Below are 19,519 nucleotides of genomic sequence, written 5' to 3' on the forward strand. Positions count from 1 at the left end.
ACTGGCCTATAGTTTCCCAGGTCATCTCTCCACCCTTTTTTGAAGATTGGGTTAACATTCGCTCTCTTCCAGTCTTCTGGCATCTCTCCAGTCCTCCAAGAGGTATTAAGGATGATGGAGAAGGGTTCTGCAAACTCTCCAGAAAGTACTTTGAGCAAGCTTAGGTGCACACAGTCTGGCTCAGGGGATTTGAACTCATCCATTGCAGCCAGATGCCTCTTGACAACCTCTCTGTCCATGTCAACCTGCCACCCAGACACTATACCTTGCCTACTATCACCCCTAGATGTACCTATATTCAATTGTTCAGAGATACTACTATAACCATTCTTTAGATAAGCTGGGTTCTTATTATGGACCAATGATCTAGGTTGCCTTATCCACAAGATCTGAAGAGCTTGCTACAGACATTCATGTATGCAGTGCTGTGAATTCTACTTTTGTGTGCTGAATTATAATGTTTCTGTATTTCACATAAAAGAACCCTAGCAGTTGGAGGGAATCAATCATAATTTCAGAGAGGTAGCTGTGTCACTATGCAACCTTAAAAAGAATTACAACATTCTAAATACCTTGAAATCAACTGTACTCATTGGGTAGGGCAGAAACAGAAGTAGGGGAGACTGAGCTATCAGAAGACCCAGCATTTCCAAATACAGGGATATTCCTCACAAATATAATGTAACATACCTATGCCTTGAAACCCTGGGTCTTCTGGCTTCTAGTTCGAATACCCAACTCAAAGAGTAAATATTATTAACACTTCATAAATCCAACAGTTTCCAGCTTGTGAGAGCATACGTTTAGTTAAACATCTAAGATACTCTTTATCATTTTGAAGAATCTGAATATTCTTGTTTCCATGGCTCAAAAACAATAGCATCCCCACAAAATATCAGGTACTCATGTTTGAATATAATTATCAGGAGATCTACTTGTTTCCTAGGCTTCAGCTCCTACAGTTCACACCATCAAAAAGGAAATACTGAAGCTTCTCTTGTCTCCTAAGTACTCTCATCTGCAAGCCAGCTGCGGGTTCAAAATATTTCTTTTGAGTAAAGGTTGTCAGATCATATTTCAAAAAGGAGGATATTGTGGTAGTGTTCATTATGCTGTGAAATGCTGTGAGCCAGAGGGTTGTGAAGAAAAGAGAGCTATTGTGTCCGAGACTCCTTTCGGCCTTATCAAAAGGAGTAGTTTGTGTCAACAACCCTTCAGAAGCACAGTCATTCCAGCCTTATTAACCTACTCATCAGTCGGGGCAGTATTTCACTGCGTTAACAGAATAACTGAAGCAAATAATATTTTGTAACAACCTTGGGTTCTGATCGCTGTGGCTCAGCCTATCATTACTTAAGAATTGTGGATATCCTCTCAACAGGAAAGGGTTTTGGTTGAACAGCCAAAAGGGACTGGAGGAGGTGACCTCATGCATCCCTTTTTGCTGCTGGGAGCAGACATCGTTGGTTAAATGTAAAAAAAAGAAACTATTTGCCATGGAAGCACAGAAACTTTGCACAGTATCTCCAATGCTGTGCAAATAAATTACAAATATAATCTGACTCCAATGGTAAGAGAAAGTAATTTTACTTGCCAAAACAGAAGTACATCTTACATGACATACACATGTAGGTACATTTAATTTTTTGTGAATGATCACTGATTACCCACCAAGAAGGGTCCTTCTCTTCTGAGCTATGGAGGACATCTTGGATGGATTTTCTCACCAATCACTCAGGGAGGCAGAAACAAAGTTTCTTTCCACTTCCTGTCTTCCCAAGTCAGTTTTGAGACTCCAAGAGCTAAACAGTTTCTAATTAACTTAAACATAATATAACTTCAGAGAAAGGAGAAACAGGAAGCAGAAGCAAGAATATTTAAACTATTTTAACCCAAGACTGTGCTCTGATACCCTATGTAAGATTAGCAGCAAATTAAGGAACCGATGTTGATGTAATGGGAGGGGCATGATTTCCTCTGTACCTCAGAAGAGAAGGATCCTTCTTAGTGAGTAATCAGTGGTCATTCTCCTTCTTAGGAGGAGGACATCTTGAATGGGAACTCCCAGAGTAATACTCATCTACATCCAAACTGTGCTACAACATGCTTCTGCTGATGACTGCATTGGCAGATCTATATGTGTTCAACTTATAACTGTACAAATCTAGAAGTAGAAGATGAAGTAGGTGCTTTACAGACTTCCTCCACTGAGGCCTGTTTGGTGAAGGCTGCATTAGTGGCCGCTGACCTAATAGGGTGGGCTGTGATTCCATCCAGAACCACCCATTTCTGAGCCTTGTATGCTTCAATAAAACATGCCCTTAGGCATCTGCTAATTGCATTCTTAGATAAACCATGCTGGATAGTGATACAGATATAATCATAGAATCAGATTTTCTAAGTTTATCAGTCCTAATTTAAAAGTGCTCTAAACATATAAGGTATACCATTTTTTTTCTTTGGGGTGTCTAGGGTTGGGGCAAAATGAAAGTAAGTTAATTTCCTGACTTGTGTAGAACCTGGAATTAACCTTGGGCCAGAAGGATGGGCTTGTTCTCAAGGCTACCTTGTCCCTGTGAAAAATGCAAAGTTCTGACTTAATTGAAAATATCTCAAGTTCTGACATCCTATGTGCCCATGTTATGGCAACTAAAAATAAGGTCTTCATCCTTAGAAATTTTAATGGAATGTCCTAAATGGGTTCAAAGGGCTTTTTGGTGAGAGCTAGATGTGTCTGGGGAGGATCCCTTGAAGACGGTCCCTTAACAAACCTGCAGACGTGAAGATGTCTCAACACTGGTGTCCCTTTGATAGTTGGAATTACCAGAGCAGCAATCTGCCTACACAGGCTGCTCCCCTTCCCACCCCCTCCAGGCCCATCATTGGCCATTTTGGGAAGGAGTAGCAGGTTGACATGACCATACATGGTTATATCACCCGATATAGAAAATCCAGAGTGCATCCTTTTGAGCTGCCCTTTCTATGTTACGGCCGATGCTAAGTTTATCTTTCCTTTTGTGACATTAGTGCCGAGGCCAATAACTACAAACAACACAGCCATAATTAACAAATTACTGTCAGATGAATTACCAGGAATTACTAAATCAGTAGCCAGTTTCTATCTTATAGAGTTTGTGGAACTAGCTGGGTGTGCCTTGTGAACTAAAAATTTATTTTTTATCTATCATAAGGTTTATTAAATCAAGCAATTATGTGGTAAGTTATTCCAGGTATTCATTGTATCCTACTTCTCCTGTATTACTTTGGTGTAAACAGGTATATTTTGTATGTTATTTGTATTGCTGTGGAGTAATTCCATCATAAACGTACGACTAATACTATGTCACCCAATAAATGTTTAACACATTTTAAAAATATGCCGATTCAGGAAATCCTTCCAGGGTTTTCAAGAAACTCCAGGATTCCATGAAACCTGGTTGAGTAAGCCTGGAGTAGTGGTTCAGCTAACTCAATTTGTAAATAGCTGTTCAAATGCTGAGGCAGCCCTAAAAAAAGATATACTACTTCACATGCGTTTTAAGATTCAAATAGTTTATTAAGCTAACCCTCATATGGAGGGAACTGCAAATGTTTTTGACAGCAGCTTCATGCTCTAAATGTGTTCCCATGGAAAACCAAATCATGTCTTTATTGTGCACTGAATGACATTTCCAGCATGGACTGTAAGCCTGAAATTGATTAAAGTGGCATTCACAGGACCAGAACAAGGCCGACATCCTGACAATCTGTCTTCCTTGAGACCACCACCAGTTTTAACCAATATTTTTCCATTCTTTTCACTGTGAACAGCAAAACAGCAATTTTCACTATCATGGTACCGACTCATTTGCTTTCCCAAAGCAAGTGCAAGGCCTATGTTCAAGGTCATCGTAGTTTATTTATTTCCAAAGCAATGTTTTATGTACTGAATGTCCATGTCGTAGTGTTCCTTCACAATAGTTTGAGCCCAGTAAGCTGTTGAGATGCCCCCAAGGTTTAAAGCTCATACCAGCCTGAGTTCCAGTCCAAAGCAACTGGGTTGGTAATTGGTTCTGCTTTGAGCAAAATGTCTCCATAGAGCTAATAGCAATCATTTCCACAGGCCATTAGATTCTGAGCACCTCTCTTAGTCTTAATTGTTGTGCCATTACATTCATAAACATCTGCTCTGCCATTAAGCATTTAACATACTTTCATTAGACATCTGCTTGTAGGTAATATTCATACACATATTGTGCCTTGACTGAATAGCCACTTATGTATGCTGTTCGCTCAACCAAAAAGGAGGAAAAGAATATTCCTCTTCTGCTATACATCACACCCCAGGCACATAGAGAACTATAAATGGAATACTTCTGTTTACTGCAGTGAAGCTAGGCCCTACGGAAACGAAAGCCCTATTTAGCTGGCAGAAACCAACGTTCTATGCATGTATGACTACTGGTTTAATGCATAGTATTGGACTGCTAATCTCCTCCTTCCTTGTTATGGCTGTACAGCAGTGAAAGTTGAGAAGCCACATTTGCATGAGGGTCTGGGCATTTCAAGTACAAAAAACTGGGCAGGGAGAGGCTGTACGCATGGCAGCCTGAAAAGGAGCTTTCTTGGCCTTGCTGCCCAAACTTTGGATGATTTGGAATAAGTCCCGAAGTTCATTTCTTAGTCCTGAGATTATTTGTATACTTTATGTTTCTCACCCTTTTCTTTTCACATTTTAAAGGAAAAGTCCATTTCATTGGGGGGGAGGGGAATACTCATTATCTTTTGAAAATATGTTTTTGACTCAAATTACAATTTTGAAATAGTTATAATTTCCATTCGACATGGTCTTCATTCAAATGGGGAGTGCATTTTAGATATCACCTTCACTCATTCATTTCCTTTATATTGCATTTATTATTTCCCATTGCTGCATTTCTTGTTATAAAGTTTTTGAGTCTTTGCTGTGAAATGAATTGATATTTCCAACTTTACATTATTATGCCTAGCAGATTGTCATCATCTTTCTTTCTCAAGGAGCTATAATAAAAACGCACTTGGATTACCATTTACCCTGAAGGCAGATGACAAAAGAGATGAGATGCCGCGAACAGTGAATTCACATCTTAGAAGAAAAGCTTATCGGCCCCATCTATGAATATTCACAAATGTTTCATTACTTTAGGTTAGTGTGGACAACCAGCTTAATGTAGTGGTTAAAAATGGCAGCTTCTAATCTGGCAAGCCAGGTTTGATTTCCCATTCTTCCACATGAAGCCAGCTAAGTGACCTTGGGCTAGTCACAGTCCTAATAGTGCTGTTCTCACAGAGCAGTCTCTCTCAGAGCCTTTCCAGCCTCACCTCTACCTCACAGGGTTTCTGTTGTGGAGAGAGGAAGGGAAGGTGATTGTAAGCCACTTTGAGACTCCTTCCAGCAGTAAAAAGCAGAATATAAAAGCCAACCCTTCTTCTTCTACATGTAACTACAGACTACTAAATTGTTGCCATGAAAAGGGCAATGATAATGCTAAAATACAATACCTGGCTGATGCTCATATTTTAATTTTTTCTTGCTTATATCTATCATCCATGGCAAATAACACAATCCAGTTTTAAATACCATATGATATGAGTCATTGGTTTGCAATTAAATACTGATATCCAGGAACGAGTATGCAGCTATTATTACTTTAGAAATGCTACTTCATGCATATCTCAATTTTCAGCATGCTAAAAAGCATCAGAGTAGAATAAAGACTTCCCATTCCTGCTGAGAATCCTGGATACATTGCTGCTATCTAGTTGAGAATGTCATCTTTCTTGTACCCTATGAAGCATATATGTGATATGCTTCTCTTTTTTAATGACCTTGGTTTATAGCATTTCTATGACTATGGGACAAATGAATAGAACTGCACCTAGTGATGTACAGTTATTTCATTGTTTCTGAGAGAGCTCTACTATATCAAGCTTGACCTTGGATAATCGTTCAGAGTCCCTGAAAGATTAACTAGGGTACCTTCAGCCTCCTATGGAACCTATTGCATTAGCATTAATTTTAAAAAAAAGGATTGTTTTACTCCAGCTTGATATAATTTGGGCTAGTTTATAATTACTTGCCATGGTCACATATCACCAATCACAGACTGCCCCTAAAAACATGCCCGTTCCCATGTCTATCTTATTTGGAAATATTCCAAAGACTATCAGTATAATACTAAACAGAATTATACCATTCTAAATAAATTGAAATCAATGGTCTTAGAAAGCCTAATTCTGCTTAGAGCTAAATACATCTCATTTCTACTCTTTTTTTAAATATATATTTTAATTTTCATAAAGATAAACAGAACAGATAATATATGTTGTTAATACAAAGAAAGATAGATTATGCTCTTCATTTGTTACACTTATGTCCCCTTTTAGTGTTCCCTTTTAGTTTATTTTCTTAAATAATTCAAATAAGGGCCCCATTGTTCTTGAAACACCTCTTCTGTTTTTCCATTAACTATCAGTGTCAGTGTGGCCACCTTTGCAAAGTCCACTAGTTTGTTCAACCAGTCTTCTATCGAAGGTAATTCTTGCGTTTTCCATTTCTTGGCCAGAACTAGTCTTGCTGCCGTCGTCACATAGAAGAATAGACTTTGAGTTTGGGCTGGGAGGCACTGCGGAGGTATACTTAATAACATGGATTCAGCTTTCATAGGAAATCTAAGACCCCACATTTTCTGCACAATGGTGTGAATTTTTGCCCAGAACTTATAAACTTTTTCACATTTCCACCACATATGAAAAAAGAACCTATGTCACCACATTTCCAGCATTTGTTATCACAGTTTTTAGCAATTTTAGCAATCACTTTTGGTGTCACGTACCACCTGTAAAACATTTTATACCAGTTTTCTTTAAGTATTTGACTGTTAGTATACTTAGGGATTCTAGACCATGCTAGTTCCCATTTCTACTCTTTGACCAGCCAGGTAGTACACCTGAATACCCCTCTTGCCTCAGGAGGGGATGCCTTTTATTTTGAAACCAGCTACTTGCTGCTAACGATAGCCAAAATGCACTCTCAACTGGTCTAAACCATTTGTGCTATGCAGCTCTTTGTTCCCATCTACTGTAGTGTTATATGACCTTGCTTTTGTCTTCTGGATTATTAGCTGGACCTGCACAGTCAGGTAGCTATACCTAACTTTGCCTCCTTTCATGTACTTTACATCTTGATCTTTTCCATGGAGCAAGTTGCACAATGTTTGAATGACTGTGATGACTAGCTTTTGAAGTGGGAATAATCGCTCTTCAAAAACCAGTCATCCCAGTGTGATTGTTATTGTTGGCAGAGTTTAAAGATGTGCGAAGCATCAAGATGCTTAAAAAAATAACATAGTTTTATTAAGAAGAGAAAGAAACATTGTATAGAAAGACGAGAGGGAGAGACCTAACTGTCTAACTGTTTTCTTCTGCATTTGTTCTGTGTGTTCTGGAGGCAATTAGGGAGGAAGTATGCTAAAAGGGACAGGAAGTCTCCTGTCTCAAGACATTGGTGGAGGCAATTCTTTAAAAAATATATCAGGAAGTTCTGTATCTAACTACTCGAATATGTAAGATTTGCAGTTTGCATGATAGAACAGAAAATGAATATATGCAAGGGGGATATTTATTCATTCATACATACATACTTGGATTTATTGTCCACCCTCTCTCTGTGGACTCAGGATGGATTACATCAAGATAAAACTGATATAAAATAACTTCCTCCTTACTTATCTCTAAAATGAACTTTGTTTCTCCTTAGGAATGTAGGCGTAGGTTTTTGAATTAAACACCTTTAGCTGGTTTGTGTTTGGTTTGTGTCTGTACCGAGTTCATATGGCATTCTACTTGTTCTGTAGATAGTTATCAGTGTTAATCACACCTCCCCAGCATGTTTCAAGTAGCTTTGCTTTTAGGAGCATGCATCTGCACATTTCAGTTAGGGAGTGATTCTTTCTTTCTGCTAAACCAGTGGTCCCCAACCTGCGGGCCACGGCCTGGTGCCAGGCTGCGAAGGCCATGCCGCTGGGCCGCAGTTCCCTCTCCCCGCCCCCCCCCCGCAGTAAAAAACTTCCCAGGCCACAAGCTTGTGGCCCGGGAAGCTTCTTACTGTGGGAGGGGGGGAGAGGGAATCAGGGCCGCACCCGCGCATGTGCGCATGCGTGGCCGGGCCGCGCATGCACGATGCACTGGCGGGGGAGTTGCCCTGCCAGTCCCCAGCCTAAAAAAGGTTGGGGACCACTGTGCTAAACCATTCTGTTATGGAGTGTCAATGAGCTGATATTCAATTCCTTTTTTAGCCAAGTAGTCCTTCATGCCATGTCACACATTTTCTACTCCATTGTCTCTGCAAATTACAAATGGTTTTCTCTGGAACTTGTTGCTTACTATTGCAACATATGTTTTGAGCTTCTCCAGTGACTTGACTATTTTCCTTTATCAAGTAGGTGACTGTATACTTTGAGAAATCATCAATAAAGGTTTGTCAGGAATTAGGCAGAAGTCAGCGGTAAAGGAGCTTCCAAGATCCATGCCAAGTGAGGATCCAAAAGAAAGGCTTTATTGAACAGAACTACTACAACGACTGATGTGGGTCAAGACTCATTGAACAATCATCTTGGCAGAAACAAAGATACAATGAACATTGGGGTGTACTTATAGGGGAGACCAAACATGGGAGGGGGGGGGATGAGGAATTGAAATGGCGGGAAAGGTACATTTGCAAAAAGTTACAAAGATTCCCAACTGAGCCAGATGGCCCAGCTTTGATCTAAACTAATAGTCTGTTGAGACTCCAGCGAGACAAGCAAGGTCACTAAAAGCAGAAGAAATAAGAATGCCCGGCTGAGGGCAGCTTTGGTATGCAAAGGCAGACAAGAACCAACACAAGGATTTATGGATTTATGACACCCGGTCTAGAGGAGTCTGGGAGAATACGGCAGGAGGAGGGGACATGAACTAGGGTTCATCACAAGGTTAGAATATATTCATTCACACTAGGGTCTAGAGGGCACTATGGCTGGTTTGTGTCATGACTTTCACTGAAACTAGGTCTTGTTCCTTTCCCTTGAATGCACTGCATATAGTCTTTTCAATGTTACATTTGGTCAGATTCTAGCTACCAAGTTGGGTAATACCATTATTATCTCTGTCCAAGATGTCTGTGCCACAGCCTGTAACACTTCTTATAACTGCAATGTTTAGTCAGGGTTAGGGTTTGCACTCTGCATATATGCTTCTAAGGCACATAGGTCCTGATGCAAGCTACCACTTATGATCAATTCCCCCTTTTGCTGGCCCACAGTAAAAAGGTACATGGGTAGGCTCCTTAGGAAAGAAATCAATCCAACACTTTGCAGGCAGCAACATATCCTTGTTTTGCATAAATGGATGATATATGAACTGCCGTTCCACAGCTTTTAAAAGTTCAGTTGCAATTAAGAACCACAGATCGAAGGAAGTTTCTCTTTTAGACCAGTTCAGCCAAGCATCACCTTCCATACGGGTGTGTGTAAGAACATCTTTGCCACTTTGATAGAAATAGATGGGCTTCCTTTACTTACTAGATTGCTGTAAGATTTTCCACATAACGCCTGATTGCCTGCGGTATAATTTCTTCGGTTCACTTCTTGGTGCCATTAATTCAGTAATCACATATGCAGCATTATTTCCAACATCCACTAACAAAAGCCATCTTAATAAGACAATCCACTACTTTATAATTGCTAAACTAGAAGATATGGTTTTGCACAGGAATTACTTGCTTCATATTTGATACGATATGTAAAAGTTTGACCAAAATGCTTGAAGAACTGATATTGCCTCATGAATACAAATACATGAGATTCCAAAGAGGAAGTACTGATGATAAATATGCCGTACTGATCCAACTTGCAAATGCTGTACAGAGTTGATAATATAGGTATTAAACTAAAAATCAATATAGCTAAGATGGCTGTCACACTGAATCTTAAGTAGGCATCTAGCCTGAAAACAATTTTGATTGGTGTATTATCTGGTTATATTTTGGATGTGAAATTTAGCTTTTTGCCTTAACAAGCAGAATGTTATAGTTTAACTGAAGGTATTTATTAGAATACAATAATGTGTTTGTTTATAATATAACTCCTTTTTATCAGCGTCCGAAATCTAGGTTTCTGTTAGCTATATGTTGTAGGAAAATTGATAAGTCTAAGAAATTCAAACAAAAGGGAGAGGAAGAGGAAAAGGTTCTAGGGAGGCATGTGCTATACTTTTATGGATTTTAATCATCGATACCAATTCCCCATAATCTGTTCCACATAATATATTTCTGGTAAGGCCTTGGAGGAGGAGCATGACTCATGGCCTAAGTGCCACTCAGCACAACACCCACTCAGGGCAGCTGTCCCACCCCTGGGTGCCTCCTCCTCCAACCGGCTTGCCTGTCTGTCCAGCAGCCAGCGAATCGCCTTCCGTCTCCCATCCCTGACCACCCCCTGCTCCTTCCACTTAATTCTGAGGCCTTTCCAGGTCCTGGGGGAGGGAGAGGCCATCTGCAGAGTTCTTCCACCACCACCCTAGGGTAGTGCCCGTTGTATTCCTGAATGCAATGGGCTTGGTCCCTAGGCTCACTAATAAAAGCAGCCAGCTGCATAATACAGCATTCCTGTTAGGATTGTCTTCATATTTATTCCCATACTAGCTTCAAAACCCATTCCTAAGAACGGGCCTTGAAAGGGTCCCCTCCCCTGGCCCCCAGCCAGGCAGCTTAAGGTGTCCTTGGGCTGCAGCTCGCAGCCAGATCAAGTGGGGCGGGTGGGGGCTGGGCAGCTCCTTAGCAGGGCCGAGACAGAGCTCCTTACTGCTCCTTAGCAGTCAGCTAGTTTGCTCCTTAGCAGTCCTTAACGACCAGTCAGCAGGCCAGGAGGCCCTTGTCAGCAGTTCCAGCCTAGCAGGCCAAGAGGGTCTCGTTAGCAGGCCCTCCAGCACGACCCTTTGAGCAGGGCCCTCTCGCCTTACCTGCTGCTGGCTCCAGGCACTGAGGCATCTGAGAGCAAAGAGGCTAGAGTCCAGGGACAGTGGGCGGGAGCCGTAGGGGCAGGGCCAATCAGGGCAAATTGGCCCTATTCAAATTTGGACAGCCGGACACGTCCCACCCCCTAGGCTGTTTCATAAATATATAGAGGAACAACAATGGATAAGGATGCCTGTAGCAACAAACATTTAGCTATTTTCCAGTAGTTACGTGTATAGCAACGACCCATGTAGAGGAAGTAATTTGTAGCTTTGTGTGTTCATGGTTGGAGTGTCAATTCTCAGCATGATTAACATGAACTGCTATCAACCACAGTCAAAGCCCATCATCTTCATCTCAGACTGTGCATCTGTTGTGATAGCATCATAACAGATGGTGACAGTCATGGTGGTTGAAAGTGTTGTTGTGTTATGGTGACCCTTTAGGGTCTTCAAGGCAAGAGTGGTTTGCCATTGCCTGCCTTTGCATAGCAATCCAGGACTTCTTTAGTGGCCTCCCTTCCAAGTATTTACCAGGACCAACCCTGCTTGGCTTCTCTGAGTCCACAGTGGTAAAATACAAATGTAATTTATCAAATAAACTAAGGTGACTTAAATTGTTATTTCAATCGCAAATAAAAGGGAATTGGAAGGGGCCATCTAGTCCAACTCCCTGCTCAATGCAGGATCAGCCTAAAGCATCCATGTATTATTTAGATAAGTAATTTTCTATTATCTCTGTTATCTGTCTAAATAAAGGCACATATTAATTAGTTGCTATAAATATTAATGTTTATTGATTTATAAGGTTTATATTCCATCCTTCTTTCCAAAAAGCTTTCAGGGCAACTTACAGAATACATAAAATCAAATAAAGGTATTTAATTTAACAAATTATAAAAATATAAGACAGTAAAGCAACTTCCAATAAAAAGGCATTAGTTAAAAGGACTCTCATGGCACAAAGCCAAATCTGGTTTAAAGCAGAGAACCATTAAAAGCACCAGTAAACAAAATGAAAAACAATAGAAAATATCAATAAAAATGAAAATAAATAAATAATAAAACATAATTTGTCAAAATAATTATCTGCTATATTGTGAAAAGTCACATGCCCAATTCAGTTTTATACTCTACAAAAAAAAACAACAACAACAACAACAACAACAACCTGAAGTCATAAGTTGGAAACAGCGAGGAGATAGTCATGCAAATAAAACAGAGTATATAGAATAAAAGTCAAAGTATGATAAGAAATGGGAAGGATGAGGCAAAAGACACTGAATCATACAGAGATTGCTCAAGCCATCATATTGCTTGAGCTTGAAATTGTTCCCTTACATGGTATTAAAAAATATAATAATAAACGATATAATTGATTGTTTACAGCCCTGTAATGGTACTCCAGCATCTTTCACCTGCATCACCTGCCTAATGATTTGGCCAGCCTTGTGTCCTTAATTTTCACGGTGTGCCCAAAGGCTGAGAAATACTGATAGTGTGATAGATGAAGCCACAGACTTCAGTGAAAGTAATGAGCCCGAAGGAGAAAGTAATCACAGAGCCTAAGATGTTGGTGCTATCTGATGCACTGAATCAGTAGCCCTTTACGTTTTCTACCTGCTCTCATTTGCTATGGGCAGTTTTTCAGAAAGTGGGCTTTGTCAAGCATTTCTCAATTAAATAGATCAAACCTTTCAGAATTTGTGAGTCCAAATGCAAATTAAATCAATAGAGTTACATGGCAATCAAAACAGACAGATCTTTTTTTCCTGTTTAGGTTGGTCTGCCAAATTGGACAAGACTCTGTATATTCAACATGTTGCACTGTATAAATGTTTTCTGCTGTGGGAAAGAGTCAGACAAGGAAGCGCACCTTCCAAGCCTGAATGGCGTGCAACTTAAAACAACACAATTGGTCAGGAACCTGGGCATGATCCTTGATGCGTCATTAACTATGGAAGTGTAAATCACAAGAGTAGTACAGTTGGCATTCTTCCATTTTGGCCAAGCCAAGCTACTACCATCCTTTCTGGCCACGCAACACCTCACCACAGTGATCCATGCATCAGTCACCTCTAGACTGCAACTGAATCTATGCATCTATCCCCACCCCAGAAACTACAATTGGTACAAATTGCAGCTGCCCATACTCTTACTCAAGCACTGTGGACAGCCCATATCACCCCGATCCTCCAGCAGCTACACTGGCTACCAATCAAATACCAGACCAGGTTTACAGTACTGGAATTCACCTTCAAGGCCACACGCAGTCAGGGTCCTGTGTACCTCAAGGACTGTCTGCTCACATATACACCTCAAAGAGCAACACACTATCTATCCTAACAACCTCATGATCCCAGGCCCTCTAAGGAATTTGTCTGGCCTCAACCAGAGCCAGAGCCTTCTCAGCCATGGCCCCAACCTGGGCCCATTGTGCACGGCCGCCGAAACGGCGATTTCGGGTCACATGGAAAACGTGGAGGGGGAAGACGTGAAACACACCGGTTATGCACGGGACGGGGCGCGACAGAGGCAAAACCCAGAGTAACTGATTATGCACGCAGCGATCACGGCGCCGCCTCTGGTTGCGCCCCGATCACCCGGAAGCTGCGCTTTCTTCTGCGTTTCGCTAATACAGCTTTTTCGGCAGCATGCACCAAAGCTGCGGCCGGTTGCAGCCGGCTCCGTGCGTTATCAGTGATTTTAGTCGCCGCCATTCCACCCCGAATGTGCGTTATTCCCCCCGTGCATAATGGGTCCTGGTGGCACAAGCTCCTCAATGAAATCAAGGCCCTATTGGAACTCAAACAGTTCCATAGGGCCTGCAAAGCGGAGCTATTCTGCCAGGCTATCAGATGAGGCCAGTGATGGGACCTCCCTACAACCTTGTCCCCTTGCCAGGAAACCTAGGGATATCCAGTATGTCCCTAACTGTGGCTGTTATCCCCTTCAACTGTTTATGATTACCCATAGGTTGTCCTGTTATGACCGTTTATCTCCTTTCTCATTCATATTTTTCCAAATGTTCTCTGTACCTTTCCCCACTTTTTTTTTGTGTACCATCCCGAGACATCACAGTGAAGGGTATATGCATATATAAGCTATATGAATAAATAAATAAGTTCATGAGTTGCTGTGTTATTTGTTCAGCATTTCCATCTGGAGTTGTGTTTAATAAAGAGCTTATTGTTACTGAAGAAACTGCATCTGTGTCTTGCCGAACCAACAGACCTAACAGCCTCATCAGCCTTTTCTTTAAAGACAGCTACCTCTGAGTATCAAAAAATATATGAGCTATTCTCCCTCCCCCCATCCCCCGCAGCACATTACCAAATTTTGTTCGGCCCTAGAAACAGAACACAGAGTAGGGAAAGCACCAGAAATGTAGCTATCAGCAAAACAGCACAGAGAAATATTTCATGAAATATAAGATTTAAAAAAAAAAACCTAGAGCAGATCTATTTACGAGCTTTCCCTGGATATTCTAGGCCGGGGGTCATCAACCACCGGTCCTCAGCCTGGTGCCGGGCTGCGAGAGCCTCGGCAGCGGGCCTCAGCAGTGGGCAGCGGCTCCCTCTCCCCGCCCCCCCCCACAGCGAGAAGCTTGCCGGTCCGCGAGCAAATTGGCCGCCAAAGCAGCCAATCAGCTTGTGGCCCAGCGAGCTTCTCGCTGTAGGGGGGGCGGAGAGGGGGAAGTGTGGCCATCAGCATGCCACTGGGTGCAAATGCACACATGTGGGGCTGCTGTGCATGTGTGTTTGTGCCCGCCAGGGCACAAAAGCACATGTGTGGCAGCTCCGCGCATGCGCGTTTGCACAGGGCTGCTGCTCAAGCACGGTGCCCCTGGGTCGCCCTCTCCCCACACCGCTTGGCAGCAGGCCGCAACAAGAAAAAGGTTGCGGACCGCTAGATTAGAGGACTAAATATGCAAAATGCTCTCTGCTTTCAGAGGCAGAGAGTCTGCAGATCTTTCTTCCTCAGTATCACCATCCCCATGATTATGTGCATGCAGATGACACATGCCCTGCCCACTCGGCCCTGGGGCTATGCCTCCAATTGGCCACTGCCCCACTGAGTACCAATTGTGGGTCTTCCCCACCCTGTCCTCCTCCTCCCCTTTACAGGTACTTGGGAGGAGGAATAGCCAGCAGCAGGTAAGCCACAAAGGAGGGGAGGAGGCCAGCTGCACCAGCCATGACAGTCCAACACTCATGGCTGGGAGGCTGTGCTACTAGGCCTCCTGGGAGGAGGGGGGATGGTGGCTGGCTGTGCTCCATGGCACTGTGGTGGCCTTGGCACCTCGGCTCCCCTGGCTGGACCACCCCGTTCTATAACAGCCTTTCCTCCTGCCTGCCCACCCGAGAACAGGGAGTGGGTGGAGGAAGGGAGGGAGGAAGGGAACAAAGTCCTGCTACACCACAGCAAGGCCTGCCAGCCTGTCATGACTTCATTCCCCACTCTCCCAGTCTCCTAAAAGTGGTGGAGTGTGTGGCTGGTGGGGGAGGAAGGATGCACTCCACTGTGGCAAGGCCTGTTACCTGACATGGCTTCCTTCCCTCCTGGCCTCCTTGAACTGGTGGCGTGCATAGGGGGGGAGAGGCCTGTTTCACCATGGCAAGACCATGGCTTCATTCCCTGCTCTCTTGGGAGTGGCAGTTTATGTGGCTGGATGGGAGGGGGGGAAGGGACTGCTTCACTGTGCCAAGGCCTGAGGACCTCCTGCCACTGTGCTCCTTGCCTCATTAGGCAAGGCTTTCCTCACCTTCCATGCTTCCAGAGAGCAGCAGGGGGAGGCAGGGCAAGAGGGCCAGTCACCCTCCAAAACAGTTTTTTCCCCCAGGAGAACTGATGCCTGACGATCAATTGTTATTCCTGAAGATTTCCAGGCACCCACCTGGAGGTTGGGGACCCAGCTTGCTGCACATGGATGAGCATTAGAGTCTGTGGAGGGAGGAGGGGCAGCACTCAGAAAGGCCAAGATCAAGTGGAGGGGGGAGGGGCAGCACTCAGAAAGGCCACTATGCAGGAGCGCACCCTAGCGCCTGTTGTTTTCCTGGGCTTGCCTCTAGTCCAGGGGTAGTCAAACTGCAACCCTCCAGATGTCCATGGACTCTTGCTGGCAGGGGCTCATGGGAATTGTATTCCATGGACATATGGAGGGGCGCAGTTTGACTACCCCTTCTCTAGTTTATGTAGAATGTAGAATGGAAACAATTTTTCTTGTTCTTCATCTACACTAGCTTTGTCACACAGCTAAATCCGATGGGCTATATGCATTCTCATGAAGCCAATACAGAGTTAAGAGATGAAAAATTGTTCTCACTTTGAACTGGCTACCTGCTGTTGACATGTGACCAGGTTGATCAACTATGTTATGCAATCACAATCACAATCTTAGGAATTAAGAAAGACCAGCTGCAGGGAGGCTGTTGTTACTCCAAAGAAGCTGCCTGGAAATTGGTTTGCTAACCTCCATTTGGGACACGTATCTTCTGGAATGACAACTGATCTCTAGACCATAGCTGTTAATTCTGCTGGGGAAAATGGCTGCTTTGGAGGGTGGTTTCTCTGGCATTATGTCCTGCAGAGCTACCTCCCCAAATCCGGTACTCCTCATGCTACACCTGCAAATCTCCAGGAATTTCCCAACTTGGAGGAGACAATGCTACTCGGAGATGCTGTGAGTGCCAGCAAACAAGGGTCGGAGGTGGTCTCCAAATCCAAATCCACATTCTTGCATTGTGTTTGCTAGAGAATACCCAGTGCAACATTAACATATATTCTATAATATCACCTAATGGTAACAGTCATCGTAAAAATATACAGGATTTTAGCAGAAGAAGAAATTATACAAACAAAATGGTCTGGGAGAACATTTTACGCTCACAATATTTTATGTTCACCTTACCAAATCCAATTTAAAACATAATTTACTGTCAGAGACAGGCTCATCAATCAGAGTTTTTAACATGGCAAAAACAGCTCAATGTGCAGAATTCTAAGAATCCGTTGAGTTTAGCATTCTGCTGTATTTTTTCTTTTAAATGTCTGCCTCGACTGCTATAACGGATATAGGTTGTCTCCACTGCTAGCTCTTAGACGCAAAGTAGACTATTTAACAGGTACAAAGCATGCATCAATGTTTCCTAAGATATTGATATTCTAGTAGCACTAGAAAGAATGTAAATCAGAGACCAGAATAGCTTCAAGACAGGCTATTACTATCAGTGGTATTTGCACTGCTGAAGCGACTTTTCTTCCATTCTGTCCCATATGAAATCCAACAAATTGCTTTAATAACTGTTCTCTCCTTTGAGTTTTGCAAAATTAGCATCTAAAGGCTGAGTCATATGGGACATTGCACAATGAACTAGTCAAGGACATATGCACTTTGTAGTGTCTTTCACTGCTGTCTCATCAGTTTAGCACTAAGCCAGTAATGATGGAAGTTGTACATACTTTTGTGCCATCAAGTTGCATCCTGCTCATGGTGACCTTAGCAAGGACCTTGCAAGGCATGTGAGAAGTAAGTGTAGTTTGTCATTCCCTTCTTCTGCAGAGAAATACAGAAATAAAGAGTACCAGAAAAGTCAAGCTGCATAGCTACCATGTTGGCCACTCACCAGCCAATGACAAAACAGTTCCTGGTACTGCCTGGAAGCGACCCATAAATGTAAGGCACTTCTCAGTAGACAGAAACCTCCAGATGATATCAGACTAATTATTCTTCACCTCCACCTTTCCTCCTATAAGCAGACAGTCACACACAGGCAACAGAGTGTAAATCTGCTGCCTGAAAAAATATTACAGTGGCTTAGTTTATGTGAAAAATGCTATAATTCACCTGAATTACATATTATGTGCTTGTAGTTAACGGTTCAAATCCTCCAGAAGTTCAAATCTTATCTCTCAATGGAAATGAAAGGGAAGAAGTACTGAAAAACAGACCATAGTGTAACCCCCACCCCCAAACAATCACTGTGATTTTTGGCTATTATGTTTTATAGTTAATAAAAATACATATGTCCTTACAAATTACATAGATGACAGAAAAATATCACAACTAATAATGTGATCCGTATCACAAGTTTAGAGCACTGCCAATGAGGGGCTTATCTGTCCTCTTCTTCCTCTTCCTGCTGCTTACTGGGTGAAAGGGGTGCTGGCCTCTCTGAAAGGCCCTGCTGCTGGGTAAGTTGCTCCATTCTTAGCCTCTTCACACCCTCCATCTCCTCCAGGCAAGGGAGGGAAGCCAGCTGCTTCCTTTGCTTCTTGCGTTGGTCTCAGGTTTCAGCTCTGCTGGAGGGAAGTACAGATGAGCTGCAAGGGAGGCAGAGATAATCAGTATTCCCAAAACAGAATGCCAAGGGACAGACAGAATGACACTCAGTCCAGTGAGTCAAGGGCTCATTCAAGCAGTCCTTAGTATTTACTGATAATAAAGATAGTTAAGATGAGAGATGGAGAATTTCTCAAGACAATTAAACCTTGTACACCACTGTATTTCTATTACTATAATAATTATTTAGGCTTAGTATCCCTGAGGAGTGGTATTTCAGAATTTTAGGCTAGGCCATCGGATTTCTCTGTGTGGTATCTAGGCAATGATTCCAGATTTACCTAACCTACAGACTGCAATCTTAACCAAGATTATCTTCCATTCTGCTTAAATGCTTTTTTCATCCTTGTTGAGATATCATTTTGCAAATGAAATCATAAAGCAAATACAGCATTTCCCTGAAAAGTAATCACATTTTTAGACTCTTGTAATATAGATCAATGAAGCAATTTTCCACTTCATAAAGGGAAGTCTTTAGCAATAGGTCTTTAACTGTATGCTCAACTCATGCACAGAAAATAATTCCAATATGGACAGTAAAATACACTCAAATTCAAATTAAAAAAACCTTTAATGGCATATAAAAAACAACGTCTGTATGAAAGTAAGTAGTTGTTCATTAATAATTCATAATGATCATAAAGTTTTAAGATAAAACATATAGATAAAGTAAAATAATGATAACCAATTATACATTCCTCCATAGAATGCTCAGTAATCAGTAATTCACTCCAACTATAAATGCCCATGGATTAGAATTATTTCTTGCTTAGCTGATTATCCTTTTGTATCACTGCAGCCAAGAATTTGGCTACTAGTTCTGTTATTTCTGGGGATTTACCAGCTAGTAAATATTGAGTGATTCTATCCATAGGGCCAGAGAGGTTTACAGTGATGGGGACAATAAATCATTGCCTGAGCATGTAATGTGACAGACAATAAAGTAAAATATGTGATACTGAGTCAGACTCTGATTGACAGAATTTACATAATCTATTCTCCTTTGGTACATTACTATATCTACTTGATAGTACAGCTGAGGGGAAGATGTTTAATCTAGCATGCATAAAGGCATGCTGGTGAAGCGGATTAATAAGATTTTGCATATAAGAGGCTCCACGCCCTGTATTAAAGGTCAACCCAAAAAAACGGGGGGAACAAGTCCGA

The sequence above is a fragment of the Paroedura picta genome, chromosome 3, assembly GCF_049243985.1.
Source record: "Paroedura picta isolate Pp20150507F chromosome 3, Ppicta_v3.0, whole genome shotgun sequence".
NCBI lineage: Eukaryota > Metazoa > Chordata > Lepidosauria > Squamata > Gekkonidae > Paroedura > Paroedura picta.